The following is a 14107-nucleotide window of genomic DNA, read 5'->3' as shown; positions in this document are numbered from 1 at the left end:
GTGCCGTTGCTCTCCCACACACCCTCAGACCCGGGAGGACCAACACTTGTGCATCCCAGGTCCTCCAAAGGCCCCAGAGCAAAGGGCTTTAACACTCATCTTTCCCCGGGCTCCACCCTCCACTGGAGTTGGGTCTAAACTCCTTTCTTTCTTACCGGCATTTCCATGGTCTAAAGAACTTTAAAAGTTACCGTTTGCCTTGCCTGCTGTTGAAGGCACAGTGCATAGATTCCAACCTGGAGCAGTAAGGTCACTAGTTCGAATCCTGGGCTTGATGGTCAAGGCACATATGAGAAGTAACTAATGAACAGCTAGACTGAAGCAACGACTTCTCATCCCCACTCCCCTTTGTGAAACCAATTAATAAAATCTCTTAAAAAATAATGTTTTCCAGAACTTTAAGTTATGTCAGCTGGAGGGTGGGTCCCCCTGTGTCACCAGAACCAGCTCTGAGTCTGATGACCCCCTGGGTGACCTCCCACTTTACTTAAACATCATCAGTAAGGGGAGCAGTTTCAGATTCACATCTTGATGATCCTCTCAACCTCTGGGGCCTCCGTACATCCACCTGCAGGGTCGGGTGGGGAGGGGACAAGGATGATTTCTAGTTCCCACTGCACCCTCCCATCACCTGCCTGTGGAGCCAAAGTTCCCCTTCCAGACCTGACTACAGCCCTGTCACCCCGGGGTTCCTGTTGGGGCGTCCTCGGCCCCTCCCCACAGCTCAGCATTTCCGTCCCTGACATAGAGACCTGGATCCGCTCTGCCCTGCCAGATGCATAAATGATGCCCCTGCTGCTGCTGCCCCTTCTGGGGGGGGGTGAGTGGGCCCAGGGAGGGGAGATGGGTGGGTGGGGGAAGTGCGGATGCTGAGGCTGTGGCTTTGTGACCCCGCAGGGTCCCTGCAGCAGCAGCCGGGCTATGAGATACAGATGCTGGGATCGGTGAAGGTGCAGGAGGGTCTGTGCATCCATGTGCCCTGTTCCTTTTCCCACCCGTGGAGTTCATTGTTTTCCTTTTTCAAACTCTACACCTACTGGTACCGGCATAAGGACAACCCATATGTCAATGATCCTGTGCCCTCAAACAATCAGATATACCAGTGAAGGAAGAGTTCCCAGGCCGATTCCACCTCAGGGACTCCATGAAGAGTCACTGTTCCCTGAGCATCAGAGATGCCAGGATGAGTGACAGAGGAATTTACTTTACTGGGTGGAGATAGAAAATGAACAATATGATTACCAATATAATAAGTTCACTTTGCAAGTGACAGGTAAGGCAGGGGTCCCAAAGTACACCCAGGGTTGTGGGATCCATGTTAGAGAAGGACACTTGGACACTCACTGATCCAGGCCTTGGGTCCAGGGTGGTGGGAAGAGACAAAGGACCCTCGGTTTGCTGGGCCCTGAGGCATGGGGTCCCTCTCAGGGTCACACTGTCTTCCCACCTCAAGGAGTCCAAGCAACTTTCTTCCTTCTCTTCAGCCCTGACAGTGGAACCCCGAATCCATATTCCGGAGCCTCTAGAGTCCAGCCGCCCCACACAGCTGACCTGCAGCCTGCCGGGGGCTTGTGAAGGGGGAAGTCATCTCACCTTCTCCTGGTTTGCGGAAGGTCTTAACTCCCTGACCCCTCAGACCTATCACTCCTCCAAACTTACCTTCACCCCAAGACCCCAGGACCATGGAGCTACTGTCACGTGCCATTTAAAACGCCTGGGATCTCAGGTGACCAGGTAGAGAACCATTCAGCTCAATCTCTCCTGTGAGTGCTGGAGGGATTACTGAGTCCTTGAGTGTAGGGGGTCAGGTGCCCGTGTGTGTGTGCATGTGTGTGTGCGTGTGTGTGCGTGTGTGTTGTGTGTGTGTGTAGAGGGGAATGAGATAACCTGAGGACACTTGTGCATGGATCTGAGTGCAGGTGGGTGACGGAGAGAAGGACAGCAACCCCCCCTTCCTGGTTCCCACCGCCCTCCTTGAGTTCAGGGTGACTTCCATCCACCCCTCCCCTCTGAAGCGGAGCCATGTCTTTCTGTCCAAGATGACCCACAGAACCTCACCATAGGCATCTCCTTCAGAAATGTCACAGGTAGGAAAGAACCTCCCCTCTCTGTGGCTGAGACCTGTCCTTGGGGCAACTGTGGAGCAGAGGTGTGAATCAGTTTGAATGGGATCAGATACCAGAAGGACTAGGTTGAAAATCATCATCCTCCCTCCCTCATCTCTTGTGTGTGGGAGCCTGTACCTGTGTTCCTCACCTCTCTCTCCCTCTCTCTCCTTCTCTCTGTCTCTGTGTCTATCTCTCTGTACTTCTCTATCAAAGCCCTTAAGAGTCTGCAAAACACCTCATCTCATTGGATCCTGGAAGACAAGGAGGCTGTGTGGCAGCTCTGTGTGACTGACAGCAACCCCCCTTCAGAGCTGAGCTGGGCCCTGCAGGGACAGACCCTGAGCCCCTCCAGGCCCTCAGCCTCCGGGGTCCTGGAACTGCCTTGAATCCAAATGGAGCACGGGGGTGAATTCACTTGCAGAGCTCAGAACACTCAGGGTTCCCGCCAAGTTTCAATGAGTCTTTCTGTGCACAGTGAGTTGAAGGGATGAAGGTAACCGGGAGCAGGACACCGGGGTTCTAAGAGAGCAGAGAAGCATGGCTGACCCTTCTATTCCCTCCCCCCAGGCCCCCTGGAGCTGCTGGGCCCCTTCTGTTCCTGGGAGGACAAGGGTCTGCACTACAGCTGCTCCTTCTGAGCCCAGCCGGCCCCCTCCCTGCGTTGGCGGCTGGGGGCGGGGCTGCTGGAGGGGAACCACAGCAATGCCTCCCGCAGGGTCACCTCCCGCTCAGTGGGGCCCTGGGCCAACAGCTCCCTGAGCCTCAGCCAGGAGCTCAGCGCCGGCCTCAGACTCAGCTGTGAGGCCAGCAATGTCCACGGGGTCCAGAGCGTCACTGTCCTGTTGCTACCAGAGCAGGGGCTCTAATGGGGGACAGGCTTAGGGAGAGAGGAGTGGGTCACAGAGAAGATGGAGCTGGGGGAGGGGCTGGGCCTGGACGGGGGTGATTGCTAGGACAGGGCCCTCCATCTCCTGCAGGAACAGAACCTACCGTGGGTTCTGGAAGGAGGTGCGTATACAAGACTGAGTCCTGTGGTGTCCTGAGGTCTCACGCCCTCTCCTCTGCAGGGAAGTCCATGTCCCGGGTCGGAGTGGTTCCTGTGGCTCTTGGAGGTGCTGGTGTCATGGCCCTGCTGTCCCTGCACTTGTGTCTCCTGTTCCTTTACATGTAAGTCTGTGTCCCGGGGATACAGGGAGCTGTGCTGTAGGGAGAATAGGAGAGTCACTGAATCCCACAGAAACAGAACTGAGTACATCCAGAAAGAACTTTTATGAGGAGGGAGGGTAAGAGCTTTACTGAGATAAAATTCCCACATATTTAAAGTGTACAATTCAGTGGCTTTTAGTTCAGTCACCGAGTTGTGCACCCGTCACCACAATCAACTTAAAAATTTTATTAGCTCAAACTGAAAGAAGAAGAAATAAAAGAAACCCCACATCTTTTGTCACCCTAACCCTCCACCCACCTCAGCCCCAGTCAGTGGTGTAGCGAACATAAGTGGCACCCAGGGCACGAGACTTTATTGGCACCCTCTCCCCTTCTACTACACTTTTCATGTTTGTCTTGGAGACCATTTGGCGCCCCTCTGCGAGTGGAGCCCGGAGCATGATAGGCTCCCTTGCCCCTCTTCACTACGCTACTGGCCCCAGTCACCGCTGCCCTGTTTCCTGCCTCTAGACCTGCCCATTCTGCACAGTTCATGTGAATGGACTCATACGGTACATGGTCCTTTGTGACCGACTTCTTTCACAGAGCATGACATTGTCAAGGGTCCTGTGTCAGAACTTTCTTTTTATTTCCAAATAATATTCTATGGTATGGATGGGGCACATTTTATTTGTTGATTCATTCATTGGTGGATGGCTGTTTCTACTTTTTGGTAATCACAAAGAAAACTGTTATGATCACTAGTGTGAAAATTACTGTGTGTAAAAGTGGTCTTTTGTGATAAAAACTCTGCCTTGGACAAACGCCTGATTATCTCACTTGCATGTCAGGAGGGTCTCCGAGTCTGGTCCCAGGGTCTGGGTGCCTCAGTCGTCTTGTCAGGGAGTGGGGGCCGCTGCCCACCTGTGCCTGAGCCACTCTGGCTGCTGACTTCTTCCCTTAGAGTGAGAGCCCGCAGGAAGCCAGCAGCCGGGAGACTCAAGGTCAGGGATGGTGAGGACCCTGTGGTGGGAACAGCCACCTAGGTGAGTGGTGGGGGTGTCTTCTCATGCAGTGTGGGGGGTGGGCATGTCCATTCAATGAATCCAGACTGAGCTCCTCAGCATCTCCCCAAACCCACCCCTCTGTGGTCAGCCAGACAGAGAGCTAGGAGCTGACTTCCCTCCATCTCCTGGAGCCTATGGTCAGCCTCCTGCCCACGCTGCTGACCACTGAGCCCACCTCCCTCGGCAGAGTACAGGCTTCCAGAACCATCTCCCTAAAGCTGTTACATTGTCCCCATTCTGGGCATGTTGTTTCACCTCCTCTCACCTCAGTTTCCCCATTTGTAAATGGGGACAAAAAGAGTATCTTTCATATTGGGTTTTTGTGAGAATGAAATGTGATTATTAATCCCTGGATTTTTTTAAATCAGTTGTAGTATTAGAAAATTTTAAGTGCATGAGAGAATAGTTGAGTTCATGAGAAATGTGTGTGAAATAAGAGGATGAATGAAAAAGTGTCTCATCAGCTGAAATTCCCCTTGGGACCATGTCTGCCTTGTTCTTTTCTGATACTGTTTGTAAGGTTGGTGGATAATGGAGGATGGTCCCGTGGGGAACCCAGACCCGCGAACTTTGGCTAGGACTGCCCACAACCAAGTGCACCAAAAGAAGCTTCACAGGAGTCCTTTGGAAAAAAGCGACTGTCTGCCAGCCAGTGAGATTTTGCTACGTCATATTAGCCTGACTTCCCTAGAGGACCCTTTTAAATATCTCCCACGCGGTTTAATCCTTGCGACTTCCCTGGCCTCCATCTTTCCTTGGGGCCAGGGAACCTCTCCAGGTGGGATGCGTGCTCTGTACTCAATAAAGCCTTTTGTTATTCCACACTTTGTGGCTTTAGCTCCCTTCGTTCCTTCTCGGAGGGGAAAAATACCTTACACTGTTCTCCTCCCTTCACTCAGGGTTCCAAGGAAAAGCATGGGCTAGGCAGGCTCCCAGATGAAATGTCGCCTCCTGGGGCTGCCTCTCCATCAGGAGAGCAGCAGGAGGTCCAGTCCACCAACCTCAGCTTTCCCAGGATGAAACCACAGGATCCTCAGGACCAGAAGGCGGCCAACTCTGCTGAGTACTCACAGATCAAGAAGACAAGCAAGTGAAGACTCGCTCAGAACTTGGTCCTGGTCGCAGGCATCATGGCCTCTCCTGGGGAAGAAGTCACAGCTAATTGTGACAATATTGTGACAATATCAATATTAACTCCTGTGTGAGCATCCCCAGGCAGGGCAGAGATGACAGCTGACAAGATGACAGGGACTTGGGCTCATGTGCAGGCTTCAGTGCTCCCTAAGGCATGGTCATCAAACACTTCATTTCTCTGTTCCTCAGTTTCCCGTTCTGTACAGCAGAGATCATGCATTCTACTCAAAGTTGATTGTGAGCATTAAATAAATTAACATACGAAAATCAACCAACAGACCTCTTGTCCCGTGGTGTGTCCTCAGGGCTTCCTGGTCTCTCTCTCACTCTTTTTTGAACAGAAACGTATTGATGGCAAGTTCTTCTGAATCAGGGATCACCAGGCATAGAGGACAGGGTGGCAGCTTGTCAATTTCTTTTTCCATTCCCAAGCTTTTTTTTTAAATTAAAATTTTTTATTTTTAATTTATTGTGGTGACATGGTTTCAAGTGTCCCACACTTGGTTTTTAATTTTGGTTTTTATTTTTTACTTGAGCAAGGGGTCACTGGCTTTGCTGTAGTGCCCTGTCCCCAGGCCAAGGCATATATGGGAAAACATTGCTATGTAAAGATGCATGCTCTCCCATGTTCATTGCAGCATGATTCACCATGGCCAAGACATGGAAACAACCAAAGTGTCATTGATAGAGGACTGGGTGAAAAACATGTGGTCCATATATATAATGGAATACTACCCAGCCATAAGAAATGATGACACATTGCCATTTACAACAATATGGATGGACCTCGAGGGCGTTATACTGAGAGAATTCAGTAAATCAGAAAAAGCTAAGGAGTACGTGATTTTACACATCAGTGGGATATAAAACTGAGACCCATGGATATAGATAGAGGTGAGGTGGTTACCAGGGGGAGGGAATTGTGGTAGAAGGAGGTGGGGGGTGGGAGTATAGTGGAACAGGTATACGGTGATGGAGATTGATTTGACTTTAGGTATTGGATACTGCCACAGGCCAGCCGTGATGAGTATATTCAGGTCCAGAGCTGGAACGGAACAGAATTAAAGAAAATAGACTTAAAGAATTAAAGAATATAAAAGATGGGTTTGGGAGGGCGTTGCAATTCTTGCTAGCGGTAAATACGGCTCTAGCAGAGAGAAAACATGGCCGCCCCCAGAAACTGCATGTTCCTTTATTATAGGGCAAAGTGGGCCATTAGCAAATCAATGGCTATTCTGATTACAGTTTGCAAGGCAACTCAAAAATTCCTCCACGTGCAAAAAACCCCCACCGATACTTAAACATACCAACTTTACACAAAGAAGAAACTTGTCTCTAGTCTCTCCAGGGAATACCGGGGTAGGATGAGCAAATACATGAAGGTGTGGGGAAGAGCTTAGCCTTTTACATGTTCACAGAACAAGTGAGGTGGGGGGTTGGGCATCAGCCAGTTTCCAGCATCTCTGTCCCTCAGAAATTCAAACTCTAAAAACCTTGTTGAATTTTCAGTCCCTGAAAGGATACACAACACAATCAGCCATTCAGTGCTGTAGAGATGTGCACCTAAAACCTTTGGACAAGTAACGAAGTTTCTAGCCTGCAGGCAGTAAACACGTATGAGCAATATTTCTTCTTGTCATTATCAGCGTCAGCACATTGTTCCTCCTCATGCCCGGCTTCTTGCCCAGCCTCCTGCTTCTCCTTAGCTCCCCCAACTGCCTTCCCTCAACTTCCCTCTCTGTAGTCACACTGAATTTAACTCTTAGTAGTGACCTGACTAGCTTGGAAGATTCCCTAAGACATGGAGCAATTCATTGCAGAATTTCCTCTTTTAGGGACATTTCAGTGGCAAATGCTAAGTGGAATCTACCCCTTTAGTAACAGAGAGCACGCTGGAGGCACAAGTTTGAAAGAATAAGATCACCAGAGGGGTGAAAGGAAAAGCGTGGAGATGAGCCCAGCCCACTCTCACATCTTCTTCTGACTCCTTCCCAAGAGGAAACCAGCCTTTCAAAAGCCCCTCCCAATAACGTGCTCTGCCTGCCTAAGCCTCAGGATCTTGGGTTTATGAGTTGGGGTCTTTGGCAGAATTGAGCCCAGGTGTGCTCCAGTACCACGGACAGCGCTAAACCTTCTACAGGGTGCTCCCCAGGTCTGGCAGGATGTGAGGCTGTGGAATGAGGCTAATGACTTATTGTCCCTCAGGACAGAGGTGCAGCCACACTGCTCTTCGGTCCCCCCACCCCCGAGCTCCTCCTCGACCTAGGGAATAGGACACAATGCATTTCTCAGAGGCCATTGGGTCCCTAGCTTCTAAGGGCTGAGTCTACCCTCACTCCTCCATAACACCTTCTATGTCGGACGGCTGCCCTTCCTCCCCTTACTTCCTCCTTCACAAGAGTGGGTTGATATTTTGCTCTTGCTTTTAATCCCTTCCTTGGACTCTCACGGAGCTCTGGACAACAAAAAGCATGATCCATTAGCCTTTTCTGTGCCTGGCAGTATGCCAAGTTCTGATTCAGCTCAAATGAAAAAATGATGTATCAGAAGTCTGGTTGAAATGCTATATTTGGAGCTGATAGGTCACACAAATATATTATAAGTTTTTGTGCAACCCACATGAATGTTAAGTATTCAGAATGGGGAAAGGCTGTGGCCTCAGTGGACCACAGCATGGAGAAAGATGTCCTAAAGGGCAGAGTAAGCCAGGTAAGGCCAGGAGGAAATGAGAGTGAGGTAAAGAGAGAAAGATTCCATAGATTCCAGAAAGAGGAGAGCGCTTATGAGGATGAAGGGGCTGTTTAGAAGTTAGCAGTCCTGCTAAAGGTGTGAGTGCAGGTCTCATGGGAACCCTGAGAATGGGCTAAGAGCCACACCCAAGTCCAGTGTCTTTCTGAACTCAAGCAGACACCAGAAACCCGCAAACACAGTCACGTCTGGGGCTGGAGTCAGGATCTCAACTCTCAGTTCTGGCCTTTGACCATAGGGGCCCCTCGTGATGAGTATGAGTTCAACCATCCCTTCCTGAGGCTTCCTGTGTGACCAGGCCTGGGCTCTGGGCCAGAACAGAGACATGATTCAGTTTCAGTTAAGTTTTGGTGCCTGATCTTGCAGCTCCCAGAGGGATGTTTCGAGAATTCTGCAAGAACAGAGAGAGACCAGGCTCTGTGCATTCTTTGAGGGAGGTGGGAATGAACACCTAAGACAGGTGACATGAGTGGGGAGTGGCATGGAAAGGGGTCACCCTGACAGGTTATCACCAGACCTGGAGTGAAGACAGCTCAGCTTTCACTTCCCCGGTAGTCACTGGGGAAATGGAGGCTCCTGACAAAGGGGAGGTTTGGGGGAAGCTCAATCCAGAAAGAGCCCTAGATGTCCACTGCTTCTGCAGCTGCCCCTGATCCCCTGAGAGAAGGGACAGGTCTGGTGGTGTTAGGGGTCTAGGACTTGCCCCCTCTAAGCTGAAGCTGTTGCGACCACCCCTACTGTGACAGTGTAGGGAGAAGAAGGCTATGGGACGTATTTCTTGGTTCCGTTGAGATACAACTTACAGAAGCACTCAGGGTTAGAAACTGCAGTTATGAGCATTGAGGACGCAGCGTAGGACTAAGTACCTGTGTATCTCTATGCTCTGACCTCTCATCCTGAAATGTATGGTTTTACTCTGGAGCAATCTACATCTTCTGATTTAAGGAAGGGGCCCACATGCACTATCACCCTCCTGTGCCCACACAGACAAGGTCAAACCTGCAGGAGATGACCAATGACACTGGGTTGACTCCACCTCTTTGGGAACCCCCACCTATGACTGCTTCCTGAGAAACAGAGGTGCCAGGATGGGGAGAGCAGGTCATTGTTCCTTTGGGAGAAAAAGACTGCTTGGGGGATACTGTCACAAATAGAATACATGATCTCTGAATGTGATAGGTGGTGTCGGAGACTCGGGAAGAGAATTGGGTTGGCATGAAAGACCCCCTGGTATATTTTCCTGAGCTCTGGTCTATCCCTCTCCTCCCTAGTGCTGACTCACATACATGATATCCACATCTTGGAAACACTGGGGGAGGGTGTGGATACAAGGGGACCCTGACCGCCCATGCCAAGGCCTGGTAGGGGGTAGGACACCCAACCTTTACTGGCAAGATTTCACCCTGAGTTACCCTTGGTCCACCACACATCTTATGAGGTAGTGGGACAGCCCTCAGTAAGGAGTGCTAGGAGTAAGTGGGAAGATGCTGTCAGCTGGATAGTGGCTCTGAGACTTTGTAGAATGTCCCGGCCCAGGAGGGGTATGGGGCATGAGGGCATAACTAAGAAGAAGTGCGAAAAGGGGAATCAGTCTAAACTACATGTCAGGGGTGGCTTGTGAAGGGGAAAAAAAAAGGTTTCATCTACTCCCATAACTGAGACCCGTGAGGGAACTAGAGGTCCAGAGTGTGATGCCAAAACAGAGAAGGCAGCCCCCGTGTCCACAAGAAACAAGATGGACTTACCTGCTACCTGTTGCATCACCTTGGGCTCGGCGAGGGTGATGGGGGTCTTCAAGTCTGGGCCGCATCAGTCATCCACAAGAACGAGAAGTTTAAGCGATATGCCAGCCTGGCTGGCTTGGCCTCCCATTTGGGTGGCTTGTCCTCTACACAGAGATGCCGAGAAAGAGCCTGTTACCTGAAGGGGGCAATCGCTCCGCCAGTAACCGGGCTGCTTGCAGTCAGGGCAGGGCTTAGTGGGCGGCCTCGGGCAGGGGCACTGCCAGGCCCAGTGACCCTCTTTGCCGCATTTAAAGCAAGCTTCTGGTGGGGTTCTTCTTTGCAGCTTGGACTTGGGTCGGGCACCTCCTATGCCTTGTCCCTGTTGCTCTGCCAGCCTCAGGGCTGCCACAAGAGCCTGGGTTTGGAGTGTCACCTTCTGCTGCATGTGGGCCTGGCGAGCAGCCTCGGCCTTTAATCCCAACCATTAAAAACTTTAAACGCCATGTTCATGAGGTCTCGGATAGGGGCTTGGGGGCCCTCTTCCACCTTTTTAGTTTCTTCCGAATGTCCGGGGCCGATTGGGAAATGAAGTGGGTGGCTAATATATTGGCCCTGGCATTGGAGGAGGGGTCTAAAGGAGTATGGAGGACCAAAGCATCAGTGAGGTGGTTCAAAAAGAGGGCTGGGTTTTCCTCAGGCCCTTGAGTGATTTCTCTCAATTTGTCATAGTTAACTACCTTTTGTACTGTGCTCTGCATGCCAGCTATGAGACATTCAATCATTTGGTCTCATCACCTCTTACCTGTTTGTCCCATCTGGTAATCCCAGTTGGGGTCCGTGTCAGGGACCACCTGTACCCCAACTGGAACTTGGTTGTTTGTGAGGTGAACCTGATTGGCATGAGTCCATGCCGCCATCCGGATTTGGTCCAGTTTGTCAGGGGTAAGGGTAGAAGACATGATAATATAGAGATCATGCCAAGTGAGGTCATATGCCTGAGTGAGATATTGGAATTCCTTGGTATGCGGTAGGATTAGAAGAGTAGGAGCCCAAACGCTTTTCGATTGCAGACAGATCAGAGAGGGGAAATGGAACATGAACCCGAACAACTCCTTCCGCTCTGGCCACCTTGCGGAGAGGGCATAGGAGGTTGGCTCCCTCTTGTGGCCCGGAGTGAGTTCTGGTGTGAGCACCGACAGGGGAGGAGAGAGAGCGACAGGTTTCCACAGACAGATTAGATACAGGATCTGGCAAGGGGAGAGGAGGACCCTGACAGGGCAGAGGGGGTTATGCAGGGGGGGATTATCAAGGGGGGGGGGCGAAGGAGGAACGATCAGGAACAGAGGGTTTAGCTGAGGTTTCTCTGGCTAAAAGGACCTGTGCCATAGAGCAGACAGCACAGAGATTAGGACGGCAGCGCAAATACCAGAAGCCCTGAATGTAAGGGATCTCCGACCATTTCCCAGTTCTCTAGCAATAGTTCCATAAATCGGTGAGAGTGTTAAAGTCGAAAGTCCCTTCAGGAGGCCACCTGGTCTGGTATCCAGTGGTTAGTGTGGCCAGATCACAGTGGAGAAGAAGATCAGTTTCTTCTTCTTTAGGGAGGGATCTATGTTTGAGAAATTCCAGATAAGGCACCGTAGGGGTGTTTTTGAGTCAGGTTTATATTTCTGTGCCCTCATGGCCACCCTCAGCCTTGGGGTGATCAGAGATGAGAATTGGTGTCCTACAACTCAATCTCTGGCCACCGGACAGTCAGGCAGAGTGGGAGTGTCTGGGACATCTCCACGGGCACACACGCACTCAGAAAGGGTAGGAGATCCCTGACACAGCTGCGATTACGGACAGGGAGTCTCAGAGTTGAAAAGAACTGAGGGGTGGCCAGAGGCAGGGGACTTACTGCACCATGTGCAGAAGTGGGTGAGAGGTTGGAGGTCCCTGGTCTTTCTCGGAAGAGAAGGGGACAGGAGCGGCCCTTGTGGGGGGTCAAGCTCCTCCCGGGTTTCGGCATCAAATGTAAGGTATTTTCTACTGAGGAAGGAAGAAGGACGTAACCACCAAAAAAGAAGGATGTGGACAAGCAAAAGCTTTATTTAGAACACTCCCAGGTGAGGTTCAATGGTCCGCAAGACAGGGGCCAGGGAAGTTGCGCAGCTTCTCCTGCCCGGGGGGTAATTTATAGCGTCGGTAGGGTGGTGGTGGGTGATGAGTTCTGGCGAAATTTCATTGGACAATTGTTTTTTCCAAGCACTCCTGGGCCATTTCTTTTGGTGCTCAGTAGAAAATCCCCAGGTCCGGTGGAAAGTCCCTGGACCTGGTTCTCCAAGTGACTTTCCTTCATTTTCAACCAATCTCACACCTAGCCCATAGCATCACTGCTGAGGCTGGGACCCCCGGGACAGTGGGCTGTGTCTCCGGGCTGTGGCCTTCACACGTGACCCTCAGCTTCCCTCCGCCCCTCTGAGGTGAGGCAGGAAAGCTAGGCTGTGCAGGATGTACAGACACGCCTCCCTCCAGACGGGAATGGGCTCTGGTTCACTCTCTCCCTGCAGGGTCGCCTTACGTTATGCAGAATGTTCTGACTTACTTCACTTACTTTACTCTTCACTCTCTTTGCAGGGCCACCAGGGGCTCTTTCCTGTGCAAACCTGGTGGGGTTCCTGGAGGTGAAACCCCCACAAAACTGTGGGGACCTGCAAGACCAAGACCTGCAGGAATTCTTTACTCTGATGGTGAGCCACACACAGCCTCCCCCTAACTGTCAACATCATGTCAGCATCCCTCTAGTGTTTGACTCTGGCAGCTTCTGTGGCAGGTAAACACCTCTCAGTTGGAACTTTCTGAATTTGTCAGTCTCTCTAGACTTTGAGATGATGGCTCGCTCTGTGAACTTTATTCTTTGGGAAAAGTCATTGATCCCCAGTTGATCAGCTTTTTATTGTAAGAATGAGAGTGATACTTCAAGCAATTTGCACACAGAGCTGAAATCAAAGGCCTCCTTCTATGTCATTTTACTTTTTTTCCCTCTTTTCTCTTTTTTGATGCATTTTTGTCCCATGTTGAGCCTTGCCCACCTACACTTTGGGAACATGGGTAGATGAGCCAGCCACGCCCAGTTTAAGGTCTGTTAGATGTCAAAAATGCTAATCTCCCAAAGTCCAGCAGGGGGCGATGATGCAGTTTGTTTCTTTCCCTTTCTCGGGTGAGCTTGGCCTCTAAAACCTACAGCTGGTAGGATTTTTTGTTTGGTGTATTCAGCGTTCTCCACATCAAATCCCTCTGAGACCAAAGCAGTTGCAGTAAAGGAGTGAGGTAGCCGAGGGTCAGGAAAACAGCTGGGCCGTGTTCTGAGAAACGGTGCTGGGATGGGGCGTTCACGGGGCGGGGAGAGGATCGCGTGGTGGGGAGCCGCCTGAGAGCAGAGCCCGCAGGAGTCCGCGGAGAAGCTGTGAGTGGTTCTGAAATACGCCGGCTCCAGGCACTGAGGGGCCCAGAGCTCGGTAGGTGTCCCCAGAACCCTTTCTCTGTACTTCTTAGCTTTGTGGCTCTGCTGCGCGCTGCGGGCTCTGTGCTCAGGCGGCGCTCCCCGAGGGCTGGGCTCTGGGGTTGTCCTGTCGCGGGGTCTCCCTTCCTTAGGGGTGTGATGGGGAAACTTCCTCCTCTGCTCAGTCAGGGTCCTCCTGTCTACACAGGTGGCTGCCGATGCAACTTCCTTCTCGCCCTCTGATCTCATGTTCCAGCTCCTGGCGGCTGAAGCAGAGCGCGCTGTAAGAGAAGGAAGTATCCCAGGGCAGGGTCCTGATCCTCCAGCCTGGAGATGCCGCCGTCCTCCCTGCGGTGACCAGCTAGGAGCCTGGGGGTGTGCAGGCTGATACCTGTGACCACAATCCTCGAGCCTTCTCCTACCCAGACATCTAGTCTGACTTCCTCCCCATGTCCATGAAGGTCCAAATTAAAGTTTTTCCCCTTCAGAATTTCCCCCGGGGCATGTATGACTCCCATTCCCCTCTTTCCTTTCTGGGTTTCCACTGTCTCCTTGATTTTAGACTGAAACTTCTTCTCTCTCATTAACCGCTTCAATTGCTTTAGGATTTACAGTGATTTTCTCCCTGGTATTTTTTAGTGGGATGATGAATCCGATACCCAGCTCACAAAATAACTGGAGATGGTCCTCATTTCT

The 14107-nt window shown here is 51.3% G+C and overlaps 1 pseudogene; it reads left to right on the top strand.

The window, feature by feature from the left end:
* Positions 1-783: 783 nt before the first annotated feature.
* Positions 784-5273, top strand: LOC136399270 (sialic acid-binding Ig-like lectin 5; annotated as a pseudogene).
* The last annotated feature ends 8834 nt before the right edge of the window (positions 5274-14107 follow it).

Source organism: Saccopteryx leptura, chromosome 3, assembly GCF_036850995.1.
Source record: "Saccopteryx leptura isolate mSacLep1 chromosome 3, mSacLep1_pri_phased_curated, whole genome shotgun sequence".
NCBI lineage: Eukaryota > Metazoa > Chordata > Mammalia > Chiroptera > Emballonuridae > Saccopteryx > Saccopteryx leptura.
This window is presented reverse-complemented; position numbering and strand designations above follow the sequence as displayed.